Raw genomic sequence first — 13143 nt, 5'->3', positions numbered from 1 at the left:
AAAGGTGGGTTTTTAAACACCGTTTGAAACTGGACAGATTGGGGGAAGTTCTGATGGAGGGAGGGAGCTTGTTCCAGTGGAGGGGGGCAGCGCGGGCGAAGTCTTGGATACGCGCATGGGAGGAGGTGATCAGGGGGGAAGAGAGGCGATGGTCATTGGCCGATCTGAGAGGGCGGGATGGAGCATGAATAGAGAGGAGGGAGGAGATGTAGGGTGCTGTGGAGTTGGCGAGGGCCTTGTATGTAAGAGTGAGGAGCTTGAACAGGATTCTGTAGGGTAAGGGGAGCCAGTGAAGGGATTGGTAGAGGGGGGAGACAGAAGAGGAGCGGCGAGAAAGGAAGATAAGCCTAGCGGCAGTGTTAAGTACAGATCGGAGGGGAGCAAGGTGAGAGTGGGGGAGGCCAGTGAGGAGGAGGTTACAGTAGTCCAAGCGGGAGATGATAAGGGAGTGAATGAGGCATTTAGTGGCATCTTGGGAAAGGAAGGGCCGGATGCGAGCGATGTTACGCAGCTGGAAGCGGCAGGATTTAGCAAAAGAGAGAATGTGGGGGGCAAAGGAGAGAGAGGAGTCGAGGATGACCCCGAGGCAGCGAAGTTGGGGGACAGGGGAGATAGAGTTGTTGTCGACAGTGATAAAGAGGTTCGAATGGGGCGGGGAGCGAGGGGGAGGGAAGACTATGAGTTCTGTTTTGGTGAGGTTAAGTTTGAGGAATCGAGAGGACATCCAGGAGGAGATGGCAGAGAGGCAGGCGGACACCCTAGAGAGGAGGGAGGGAGAGAGATCAGGAGAGGAGAGGTAGATTTGAGTGTCGTCAGCGTAGAGATGATAGTTGAGGCCGTAGGAGCTGATAAGTTCACCTAGGGAAGAGGTGTATAGAGAGAAGAGTAAGGGTCCCAAAACAGAGCTCTGAGGGACCCCGACTGGAAGGGTGGACGGGGGGGAGAGAGACCCAGAGGTGGTGACGGAGAAGGAACGGTCAGCAAGGTAAGATGTGAACCAGGACAGGACAGGGCCGGAGAGGCCAAAGGACTGGAGGGTGTGGAGGAGGAGGGGGTGGTCGACGGTGTCGAAGGCTGCAGAGAGATCAAGGAGGATGAGAAGGGAGAAGTGGCCCCTGGCTTTAGCCGCGAGGAGATCATTGGTGACTTTAGCCAGGGCAGTTTCAGTGGAGTGAAGGGGACGGAAACCAGACTGGAGAGGATCAAGGAGGGAGTGTTCAGAAAGGTAGGAGGAGACACGGCTACAGACGAGCCTCTCGAGAATTTTGGAGGCAAAGGGGAGAAGAGATATAGGCCGATAGTTAGAGGGAGAAGTGGGGTCAAGATTAGGTTTTTTTAGAATGGGGGAAACGAGAGCGTGTTTGAAGGAGGGGGGGAAGATTCCGGAGGAGAGGGAGAGATTAAAGAGGTGAGCGAGGTGGGAGCAGATAGTGGGGGAAAGGGAGCGAAGAAGGTGGGAGGGGATGGGATCCAGGGGACAGGTAGAGGGGGGGAGGAAGAAATGAGAGAGTGGACTTCCTCACCCGTGGTCGGGCGGAAGGTGTGGAGGGGCAGGTGGCGAGGACGGAAGAGTGGGGGGGGTGAACGAGAGAGTGGAGGAGGAGATTTCAAGTCGGATGGCCTCAATTTTAGAGGAGAAAAAGGAGGCGAAGTCGGAGGCAGTCAGGGAGGAGGGGGTGGGAGGAGGGGGCGGGGCCAGGAGAGTGCTGAAGGTGGCGAAGAGGCGGCGGGGGTTGGAGGATTGGGAAAGGATGAGGGACTTGAAGAAAGATTGTTTAGCGAGTGAGAGGGCAGAGCTGTAGGATGAGAGGATGAATTTGTGGAGGAAGTCAGCCAGGGAGCGGGATTTTCTCCAGTGGCGTTCGGCGGTACGGGAGCATTTTTGGAGGAGGCGGGTAAGTTTGGAGTGCCAGGGTTGGGGTCTGGAGCAGCGAGGGTGGACGGATTGGGTAGGGGCGACCGCGTCCAGAGCAGAGGTGAGGGTGAGATTGTAGAAGGAGACCGCCTGGTTAGGGCAGGACAGGGAGGAAAGGGGAGAAAGGAGAGTATCAAGAGAGGAGGACAGAGTGGCCGGATCAAGGGCATCGATGTTGCGAATGGATAGAGTAGGTTTGGGCAGGGGGAGGGGAGCAGGAGAAGAGGAGAGAGAGAAGGAGAGGAGATGGTGGTCGGATAGAGGAAAGGGAGAGATGGAGAAGTCAGAGAGATTACATAGGTGGGAGAAGACAAGATCAAGGGAGTGGCCAAGGCAGTGGGTAGAGGAGGTCCATTGGGTAAGGCCAAGGGAGGAAGAAAGGGTGAGCAGTTTGCAGGAAGCAGGGTCAGAGGGATTGTCCATGGGGAAGTTAAAGTCGCCGAGGATGATGGAGGGGAGGTCGGAGGAGAGGTGGTGAGGAAGCCAGGCAGCGAAGTTATCAAGGAAGAGGGAGGTGGGGCCAGGGGGGCGGTAGACGACAGTGACGCGGAGATCGATGGGGAAGAAGAGGCGGATGGAGTGGGCTTCAAAGAAGGAGAAGGAGAGGGAGGGTTCAGGGGGAATGACACAAAAAGTGCAGGAGGAGGATAGGAGGAGGCCCACTCCTCCACCTGGGCGGGCACCAGGTCTGGCGGAGTGGGTGAAGGAAAGGCCACCATAGGAGAGGGCAGCGGGAGAGGTGGTGTCAGAGTCGGAGAGCCAGGTTTCAGTAAGGGCGAGAAGGTTGAGGGAGGTGGATAAGAAGAGGTCGTGGATAGCAGTCAGCTTGTTGCAAACTGATCTAGCGTTCCAGAGGGCACAAGAGAAAGGGGGAGAGGAGAGGGGGGAGATGGGGATAAGGTTAGCAAGATTGGCAGAGCGTGGGGGAGGGCGGGGGGAGATTATGGGTATGGAGCGAGAGCGGGGGGGCATAGTAGGGAGAGAGATAAGGAAGACAAAGGCAAAATGAGAGACAATGGCAATGCGAGAGACAATGGCAATGTGAAAGACAGTGGCAATGCGAGAGACAGCAAGAGACAGTGGCATATGAAAGACAATGGCAATATGAAAGACAATGACAAAGGCAGTATGAAAGACAATGGCAATATATCGGGCATATAGTGAAAGGGATGGCAGAAATCAGCGAGAAGAAGGCCAAAGCTTAAGAAAACAGGGAAAACAGGGCTAGGGAAGCAGGCCAAGAGGTACAGAGGGTGAAGGAACAGTAGAAGGAGCACACAAGGAAAGAGGGCCCTGCTCATGAGAGCTAACAACCTAAAGGGAAGGGGGAGACACATAAAGGGTGGTACTAACTGGGGGAGAGACAGGACAAGAGAGTTAGGAGGACTGATAGACTTGAATAAAGTGTAATGTGCGTATTGTCGCTAACCAATAACGATTGTCGAACCTCGATTTGTGTTTCCAACGCACAAAGATTTATTCGCAATAAGTGGAAACAAATATGCTCAAGCGAAGTAATAGTAAATACAGCCGTTACTTAACGCAGGCGCTCTGGATCCAGTGCAGTCATTCAATCCTGAAGTCTGGGGACAAGAAGTCTGCACTCTGGATCACAAGCTGCTGCTTATATACACAATCAAGTACAGTAATACAATGAAGATGGTATGGCTTGCATCTATTGGTCCGGGTCTCAGGAATGTCCAAGGGGTCGTCAATCATTGGCTGGTTCATCCTAAGGAATCCAAAGGAGGGGGTCATCTCTGCAGGGGGTATGCTCTGCTCTTCCCGCCAGAATTCCTTACTCTTAAGTAGTTCATAATTCCCTATCATTCATAACTTGCGTATGCACTCTGCGATTCCCTCGCAGAGCGCACCAAACAGTAGGATATGTAACAAGGTTCATTATGATACCACTCATGATGTTATTCCTTTAACCCGTTCCGTGTATTTCACTAATATGCATGTAACTCTGATATAACATATAAATACTACTATATTTCGACATAACTGACTATGTGTTGCAACTACCAATAATGTGTACTATTTTATAAGTATGCGTGTTTGTGCAAATGTATGGTAAAAGACCAATTACTGTTGCTGCCACGTGTAGTGGATGCGTACGCCCTTTCACGTCGTAGCGTGCCCTTGTACGACATAGCGTACCGTACGCATCTTTTCAGACAAAGACAACCAAGTTTGCTAGACTTTAATTGAAATGACTTTATCCAATTTGCTGACTTCGACAGTTCCACCCTTTGATAGTGTAATAAACTATCACCCAATCACCGTTTCAAGTTCAGGATTATACAATACTTCTTCACAGACCATGATCTCGGTATCTGGTACCACCCTTTCAGTCTCTTTCTCAGTGTTACTCTTATGAGACCGTTTTCCACACTTCAACACAGTAGGAACACATTTGACAACTAAACCAATTGCTAAGATGACACCCAGTATAAGGAGAAGGAGCTTACCTATACTCGCAATCATTTCCTGTACCCACTCCCCCAGACCAGAGAACCATTTTGCTGGGTTCAACCATGAGAACCAACCCGCCACCTTTTCCCCGACCTCATATAACGAAGAATTATGGCTCTTTCGAAATTCCCATTTCAGCTGCAAAATTTCATCCATCTTCCGGTCTATAACCTCTTTAGGGTCTTCCGTATTATTAGTAATGTACGTGCAACATTTGACACCGAACTGGGTGGCCAGTGTCACACAGTACCCACCAGTAATAGAGGTGAGATAATTTAGTACCAGTCTATGTTGCACCAACTCCTTCTTGTACGCTTGTAGCTCCCTTCCAGTATACCTGAAAGTGTCATCATACATCTCGGTGATATTATCTATTAATTTAGCTAGGTCTTGGATATACTTAAAGTTTAATGTTCCCCGAGCGGTCCTGGTGAGATCTAGAGCAACCATAACTTGGAAACCAGCAGTTTCACTAATCAATTTTGTAGCTATGGGTTCCTCACCAGGAATCATATTTCTCTTGCCACGGTGTTCATACTGTGTGTGTATGTATGGTGGTGATGTAGTCTTGTGCATATCTACCATTTCTTCATGAGTAATAGTCATGATTTCAGGAACCAGTTTAGCTAAGAAACACAAGCCCTTGGAACTCGGAGTCACCCAGGAATAAGCTTTCCTCCCACAAACAAAATACACATCATCAGGGAGAACATAAGGAACAGTATGCCCATGAATTATATCACACAGAGTTTTGATAAAACTACCCATGCCTAGTGTCTCCATCTGCTCTAGACACGTGTCAGCATTAATGATATTTTCACATTTATCTGTAGAGACTTTTCCAATAGATACCTTCTTATGTTTGGTTATACGCCCTAACTTGTGACTTCCATCAGCATTCCTGCCTAGTAGTGACCTTGTGGGTCTCTCTCTAAAATGAGTGTGGCGAGCCATTGTCTGATCTGATAGGTCAGCCTCCCAATTCTCCAGGCGCTTTGCATGAGATATGTTTAGGCACAGCAACGATCTGCCTATGGAGTATTGTCGAAGCGTCAGACTAGGGGACCTAGTGTTATTGTACCTCCCTTCTATGGGCCTCCCACCCCTTAATTCGAGTACTTCGGATATGTTTAGCGGGAATGGCACTAGTCCTATGTTATGCTGCCCTTGAGGCACGTGAGAGCACACCCAACACTCAGTTTGGTTTAGCACCTTACCCACCAGGGAGTGATAATCCTCCAATGGATGCCCGCCTATATTCAGAGTACTGGGGGACTGGCATCGTTGGATGCATCTCTCGTCAACTAGGGAGTTGCAGAACTTGCAGATACAATACTCATCAGACAATAGCCCCTCACACTGCCTCCGAGTTCCTGAGCTAGCAGACCTTTTCATAACCCCTGGACCAAGTTTGATAATGGGCTGCTCAGGATATCCTATTAACTTTTCTTCGGCCTCCATTTCATTCGTATCACTCCCAGAACTCTCCTCCATCCTCCATTCTCCTTCACAAAAATAGAATGTCCTAGAAAAAGTAAAAACAAGGAAAATCCTGGAACAAAAGAAAAACAAAAACCGCCACTCCATCGCTGGAAAGATAGTTCTGAGGCAACGTCTCTGGTTCAGGTGTCTTAACTGCAGGCTTTAGGTCTCCCGAAACAGGCTCACAAGTGACAGCTCTATGTCGTCGGTCTGAGTCTTGTCTTGCACTTTCTCCGGGTTATGGACTCTCCTGCAGTGGGTGGAATGGACCCAAGTGTCTCTCTCTGCAACCTTCAGTGATGTAGTACTGGTCAGCAGCACTTGGTACGGGCCTTCCCAACGGTCTGTTAAACAACCTGAACGTAAGAAATTGCGGATCATAACATAGTCTCCAGGTTCAACATCATGACAGTTCGTTTCTGGCATACCAGGTGACAGCATTTTTAGTTTTTGTTGTTGTTGTTTCAGCTGTCTACTCATTCTTATAAGATATTGTACAGTCACTTCATTATTACACTTTAAGTCGTCTTGTGGACTCACGATCAAATGAGGTTGTCGTCCGAACAGTATCTCAAAGGGGGACAGATTAAGAGGAGGTCTAGGAGTGGTTCGAATGCTGTGGAGGACCAACGGCAAAGCCTCAGGCCATGCCAACCCAGTTTCAGCCATTATCTTACCTAGTTTGTTCTTGATAGTACCGTTTACTCTCTCCACCTTACCACTGGCTTGTGGTCGGTAAGGGGTGTGAAGTCTGCTACTGATTCCCATGAGTTTACACATATTTTGGAAGACATCACCAGTAAAATGGGTACCCCTATCACTTTCAATGATTCTAGGGATACCGAACCTACACACAAAGTCTTGTACAATTTTCTTTGCAGTGAACACAGCAGTATTAGTGGCTGCCGGATATGCTTCTACCCAACCGGAAAACACATCAATACACACTAACACATACTTCAGATTCCTGCACGGTGGTAGTTGGATATAGTCAATTTGTATTACCTGAAAAGGTCCGTCTGTAGGAGGGATGTGGGATGGCTCAGTTGGAATAGTTTTCCCAACATTTTTCCTCAAACAAGTAAGACATGACATTGCTTTCTTACCAGCTTGAGAGGAAAATCCGGGAGCACACCAGTATGCTCTCACCAGTTTGCACATACCTTCTTTACCCAGGTGAGTCAGGCCGTGTGCTGCTTCAGCCAGGCTTGGATAGTATGTTCGGGGAGCTACAGGCTTACCTTGTCCATCCCTCCAGAGTCCTGAGGACTCTTGACCACATCCCTTCGCCTTCCAGACCGCCTTCTCCTGCAGGGAACACAAATCTTGCATTTCAATTAATTTCTGCGTGTCTAATGTCTGAAAAACCATCATAGTCTCGGTCGATACAGTCATAGGTTGCCCTGCTGCCCATTTAGCAGCTTCGTCTGCCCTGTTGTTGCCCAATGACACTGGGTCTTCTTCAAAGGTATGGGCTTTGCACTTTATGACGGCTACTGTTCTGGGTAACTGTATCGCTGTCAGAAGTCCTTTTATGTGTTGTGAGTGTGCCACTGGTGTACCTGCTGCTGTCGTAAAGTTTCTAAGACGCCAAAGGGCCCCAAAATCATGCACTACCCCGAAGGCGTACCTAGAGTCAGTATATATGTTGGCTGATTTACCCTCTGCCAATTCACACGCTCTCCTTAGTGCTACTAGTTCCGCCACCTGGGCTGAGTGAGGTGGACCAAGGGGTTCAGCTTCTACCACATCCTGATCGTCTACAACAGCGTAACCAGTACATAGCTCTCCTGTCTCTGTCTGTCTATGGCAACTTCCGTCTGTATAAAACGTAAAATCTACATTTTCTAAGGGGGTGTCACATATGTCGGGCCTTGCAGTAAAGGTCTGATTCAGGTGTTCCATACAGTCATGCGTGTCAGTATTCTTGCCTAACTCATCATCAACCAGGGTCTCCTCACCTCCCACCCTTTGTGTCTCTTGAGAAGGTATGTAGCTGGATTTAGCTGGATTTAGGGTGCTACATCGTTTGATGGTGATGTTTGAGGGTGCCATCAGGGCTAGTTCCCACTTTGTGAATCTAGCTGAAGAAACATGTCTGGTTTGGGCTGAATTTAACAGAGCTGATACAGCATGGGGTGTATAGATGGTTGAATTATGTCCTAATACTACATCCTCGCTCTTACTTACTAGAAGGGCCGTTGCTGCTACACTTCTGAGACATGTTGGGAGTGACCTTGCCACATTGTCTAATTGTGCACTGTAGTATGCTACCGGTCTGCTAGCGTCACCATGTTTCTGTGTGAGGACACCTGCTGCACAGCCATCAGCTTCTGTACAAAATAGCTCAAAAGGCTTTTCATAATCAGGTATTCCCAATGCAGGTGCTCTTGTCAGACTATCTTTAAGATTAAAGAACGCTTGCTCCGACTCTTCTGTGTGTATGACACGTTCTGGTTTTGAGGAAGAGACTAGCTCCTGCAATGGTAATGCCAGAATAGAAAAACCTGGGATCCAGGACCTACAGTATCCACACATCCCCAAGAAAGTACGAATCTGCTTCTGGCTCTGCGGCAGGGTCATGTGTTGTATGGCCTCAATTCTGTCGGTTGTCAGGTGTCTTAGCCCCTTAGTGAGGCAGTGTCCTAAGTATTTGACCTTAGTCTGACATGGCTGTAATTTATCCTTTGCCACCTTGTGCCCTGTTTGTGAAAGATGAAGCAACAACAATTTAGTATCATGTAAACATGACATAAAAGAATCAGAGCACAACAACAAATCGTCCACATATTGAATTAGAACAGACCCATTGTGGGGTTGAAAGGATTGCAAACAGTCATGTAAGGCTTGGGAGAAAATACTGGGGCTGTCAATGAACCCCTGGGGTAGTCTGGTCCATGTGTATTGCACTCCCCTGTAGGAGAATGCAAAAAGGTATTGGCAGTCAGGGTGAAGAGGGACTGAAAAGAAAGCAGAACATAGATCAATGACAGTAAAATGACTGGCAGACGGTGGAATCTGCATGAGGATGACAGCTGGATTCGGCACTACGGGGAATTGGCTCTCAACAACTTTGTTAATTCCCCTTAAGTCCTGGACTAATCTATAGCCCCTCCCCCCACTCTTCTTCACAGGTAAAATGGGACTATTTGCTGTACTGGCTGTACGAATTAAAATCCCTTGTTGTAACAGCCTCTCAATAACAGGATATACCCCTAGTTCCACCTCCGGTTTTAATGGATACTGTGGGATTTTTGGGGCTATCCTACCACTTTTTAGATTGACCATGACAGGGGCTACGTTTGCCATCAGTCCAGTGTCCTGTCCATCTCTGGTCCATAGGGAACCTGGTATTTCCAGCAACATCCCCTTTACTTGAGATGGACTTTGTTCTATAACAGGAGAGTGTAACATTAACCTTGGAGGGGTGTCCAATATGTCCTGTACCTCATGTGCAACCTTCTCGGGTATATCTAGGAACACACCATCTGAAGTACAGTATATGACACATCCCATTTTACATAACAAGTCTCTCCCTAGCAAGTTAGTAGGAGCCGCTGCAGCCAAGAGAAACGAATGCTTAGTATGCAGAGGCCCGATAGTAACTTCGGCGGGTTTAGTTAGAGGATAATGTAACACTTTTCCCGTCACCCCCATAGCTGGAATAGTTTTACTGGTCACCTGTAGATTGAAAGGAGAGGTTATCACAGATCGGGCCGCCCCTGTATCTACAAGAAAAGTTTGTTTCCTGCCAGCTATGTCAACTATCATTGTTGGTTCTTCACTCTGACTCTCAGTTAACCTCACTGGCTGTAGACTACAGGTATGACCTGACCCCTAGCGCTGACTATTGATTTCCCGCGCAGCATTTGCTGCCGTAATATGCGCGGGTAGATGTGAGTCTTCTAGTCTATGTGAATCCTTTCTTGGAGGATATCTATGTGACCCACCCCTATGTGTATTGAGTCTTTCTTTATTACAATCTCTCCTGTAATGTCCTTCCTCGTTACAGTTGAAACACCTGATCACTTTAGGTTTCCTGTTATATGGGTTGTATGCTGGTGGTCGTGTATGCACCCCTTCTAAAGCCTGTATACTTACCGTCATTAACCTATCACTTTTCTCTTCCCTTTTTCTAAAAAGGTTCTTGTCATGCTCCACAGCAGACTCCCTAAGGAAGTCTACCGTGACGCCTCTCCAATTAGGTAATGTGGTTTGTACTCTCGTCTTTAAATTTTCCCTAAGGCCATCCATCAGTACCCCTACAGCTACCTCTCTGTGATGTGGGTCCTCACTTATGTTGGATATCCCAGTAAATCGTGCAATCGCTGTTATAGCTCTAGCAAAGTAATCTGAGGCAGTTTCACTATCCTTTTGTTTAATGGTGAAAATCTTACTCCAATTTACTACTACTGGAAAACAGATGGCTAAGTGTTTGACAATTTGTTCTATATTCCGTTGGTTAATCTCATCAGTCAGGGTGTCATCTTCCTCCAACAAACAATCTCCAATAAATTTTTGTATGTTAGTATTGGGAGGAAGACACGCCCTCAACACTACCCGCCAATCCTTACTGGTTGGTTCATGAGCATTCCCTAAGTCTTTAACAAATTTCTGACATTTAGCTAACTCTTTTCTAGGATCTGGGAATTCAGTCATAATGGAACGTAATTCTGATCTAGTCCAGGGACAATGCATTGTAACATTTCTTAAAGGAACTATACCATCCTTATCTGGTTTCCCATTGGGAACTGATATTGTGCGGACCGGGAACACACCCTCTGGTACACTAACTTCAGGGGACGCTACAGGATTTACAGGCCCTAGATTTAGAACACTTTCACTCCTAGTGATCACGCTACTCTCACCTATCTCAGCCATTTTCTCATACTTGCGCTGAGCCTCTAGTACATTAACAGCATGGGCAATGGCCGAAATCACAGTGGGTTCATCTTCGTTTTCAGATACACTTGATTGAAACTGATTTAAAACAGGGTACAACTTAGTAATTTTTCTATTTTCAGTTTTAACAACGGCTGTACTTACCCCTCCCGCCACATAAGGTGGCGGGGGCGCGCTTGCGCTGAGTTCGTCACGCTTCTCAATGGTTACATCCGCCTTGCGCGCGCTTTTCGCCACGCCTATTTCCGGTTTGCATTCGCTGCTCTGCAACGTGTTACCTTCCATTTGCCACAATTTTAAACAATCATTATGTCTATTTCTCTTTTTCGTTGACTTGATCAACCATATTCTATCTTTTACAGTATTCAGTACCTCTGCATTAAAACTCCCTATTGTTGGGAAAGGCCTATCACAAGCTTTGGTCATCCCGACCCACGTGTCACAATACACAGTTGCATATGCACCATACTTCTTACACATGAGAAACCTCGCTGAACCAATAGGGCCTTCCTTAGGCAGTACACTGACCATCTCTAGCGTATGCTTAGCAACCATGTTGAACAATATACCTTCTACCCGGAACACAGACACACCGCAATGCTCTGTTCCTTCCGGCCAAGTGTGAAATACAGACACACCGCAATGCTCTGTTCTTTCCACCTAATAATTTCAACTCTGTTGCTATACTCACCGCTAGAGATCTATAATCCTCGGTGAACGTATTTCCTTTAGCCGCGCTCACTCGCTTTTCCCTAATACAGAAATATCACTGTGGGCCCCAAGGGCTATCAGCTCCTCGATACCCTGGCTAAACCACAAAATCTGCTGAGTTTATTATCGCTGGGAGCGCAAAGTCGATACAATCAACCTGCCTTTCCAGTATAATTCCTCCTAGCTGCTTCACCAATTCGCACTAACGGTGCGACCGGATCGCACTGCCTACCAATACTAATTATTAGCAAACCTTGCGATCTATTGGTAGCGCTTTGCGAAAACCCAGTTTTCGCATTCGGTATACCTGCCCTGTATACCGTCCTTCAGTTGGGCAATCCGCCTCGTCAGACAGCAACTGAGCACCTCAACAATAAAACAGTGTATCTACGTTACAACATCACACACTATACACCTTTTCTGCGCAGAAAATCAAAAGTTCCCAACAATAGTAATAATGTCTCAGAGGCTTTCACAAGTAATTATACTATGCATGTATAATAACTATCAACACGATTGTTTAACCACGTGGCAAGTTTACCGGAAGTTCGCGTACGCACAGCAGGAAGTGCACATACGCTAAACAATGCAATACAGTTAAAACGCACAATGACAGAAAAAAGAAACAGTTTTCTCTTTTGTCCCTAGGTTCTAGTTAGCGTGCCCTAGATAATGCAAAACGGACATTCGGTTTCGCAACACAGAGTAAAATTCAGGTTTTGAACACCATGCGTTCTTACCCGTTTATGACGCGTCTCCACCCTTTGTTGAGGAACCGAAATCCGTTGGTCTTGCGTATCATCGGCAACGAAACCTCCAAAGCTCACGAGCCCCCAAATTGTAATGTGCGTATTGTCGCTAACCAATAACGATTGTCGAACCTCGATTTGTGTTTCCAACGCACAAAGATTTATTCGCAATAAGTGGAAACAAATATGCTCAAGCGAAGTAATAGTAAATACAGCCGTTACTTAACGCAGGCGCTCTGGATCCAGTGCAGTCATTCAATCCTGAAGTCTGGGGACAAGAAGTCTGCACTCTGGATCACAAGCTGCTGCTTATATACACAATCAAGTACAGTAATACAATGAAGATGGTATGGCTTGCATCTATTGGTCCGGGTCTCAGGAATGTCCAAGGGGTCGTCAATCATTGGCTGGTTCATCCTAAGGAATCCAAAGGAGGGGGTCATCTCTGCAGGGGGTATGCTCTGCTCTTCCCGCCAGAATTCCTTACTCTTAAGTAGTTCATAATTCCCTATCATTCATAACTTGCGTATGCACTCTGCGATTCCCTCGCAGAGCGCACCAAACAGTAGGATATGTAACAAGGTTCATTATGATACCACTCATGATGTTATTCCTTTAACCCGTTCCGTGTATTTCACTAATATGCATGTAACTCTGATATAACATATAAATACTACTATATTTCGACATAACTGACTATGTGTTGCAACTACCAATAATGTGTACTATTTTATAAGTATGCGTGTTTGTGCAAATGTATGGTAAAAGACCAATTACTGTTGCTGCCACGTGTAGTGGATGCGTACGCCCTTTCACGTCGTAGCGTGCCCTTGTACGACATAGCGTACCGTACGCATCTTTTCAGACAAAGACAACCAAGTTTGCTAGACTTTAATTGAAATGACT

This window comes from Mixophyes fleayi, chromosome 4, assembly GCF_038048845.1.
Source record: "Mixophyes fleayi isolate aMixFle1 chromosome 4, aMixFle1.hap1, whole genome shotgun sequence".
Taxonomy (NCBI): Eukaryota; Metazoa; Chordata; class Amphibia; order Anura; family Limnodynastidae; genus Mixophyes; species Mixophyes fleayi.
The sequence above is the reverse complement of the archived record's forward strand: the minus strand, read 5'-3'. Positions refer to the sequence as shown.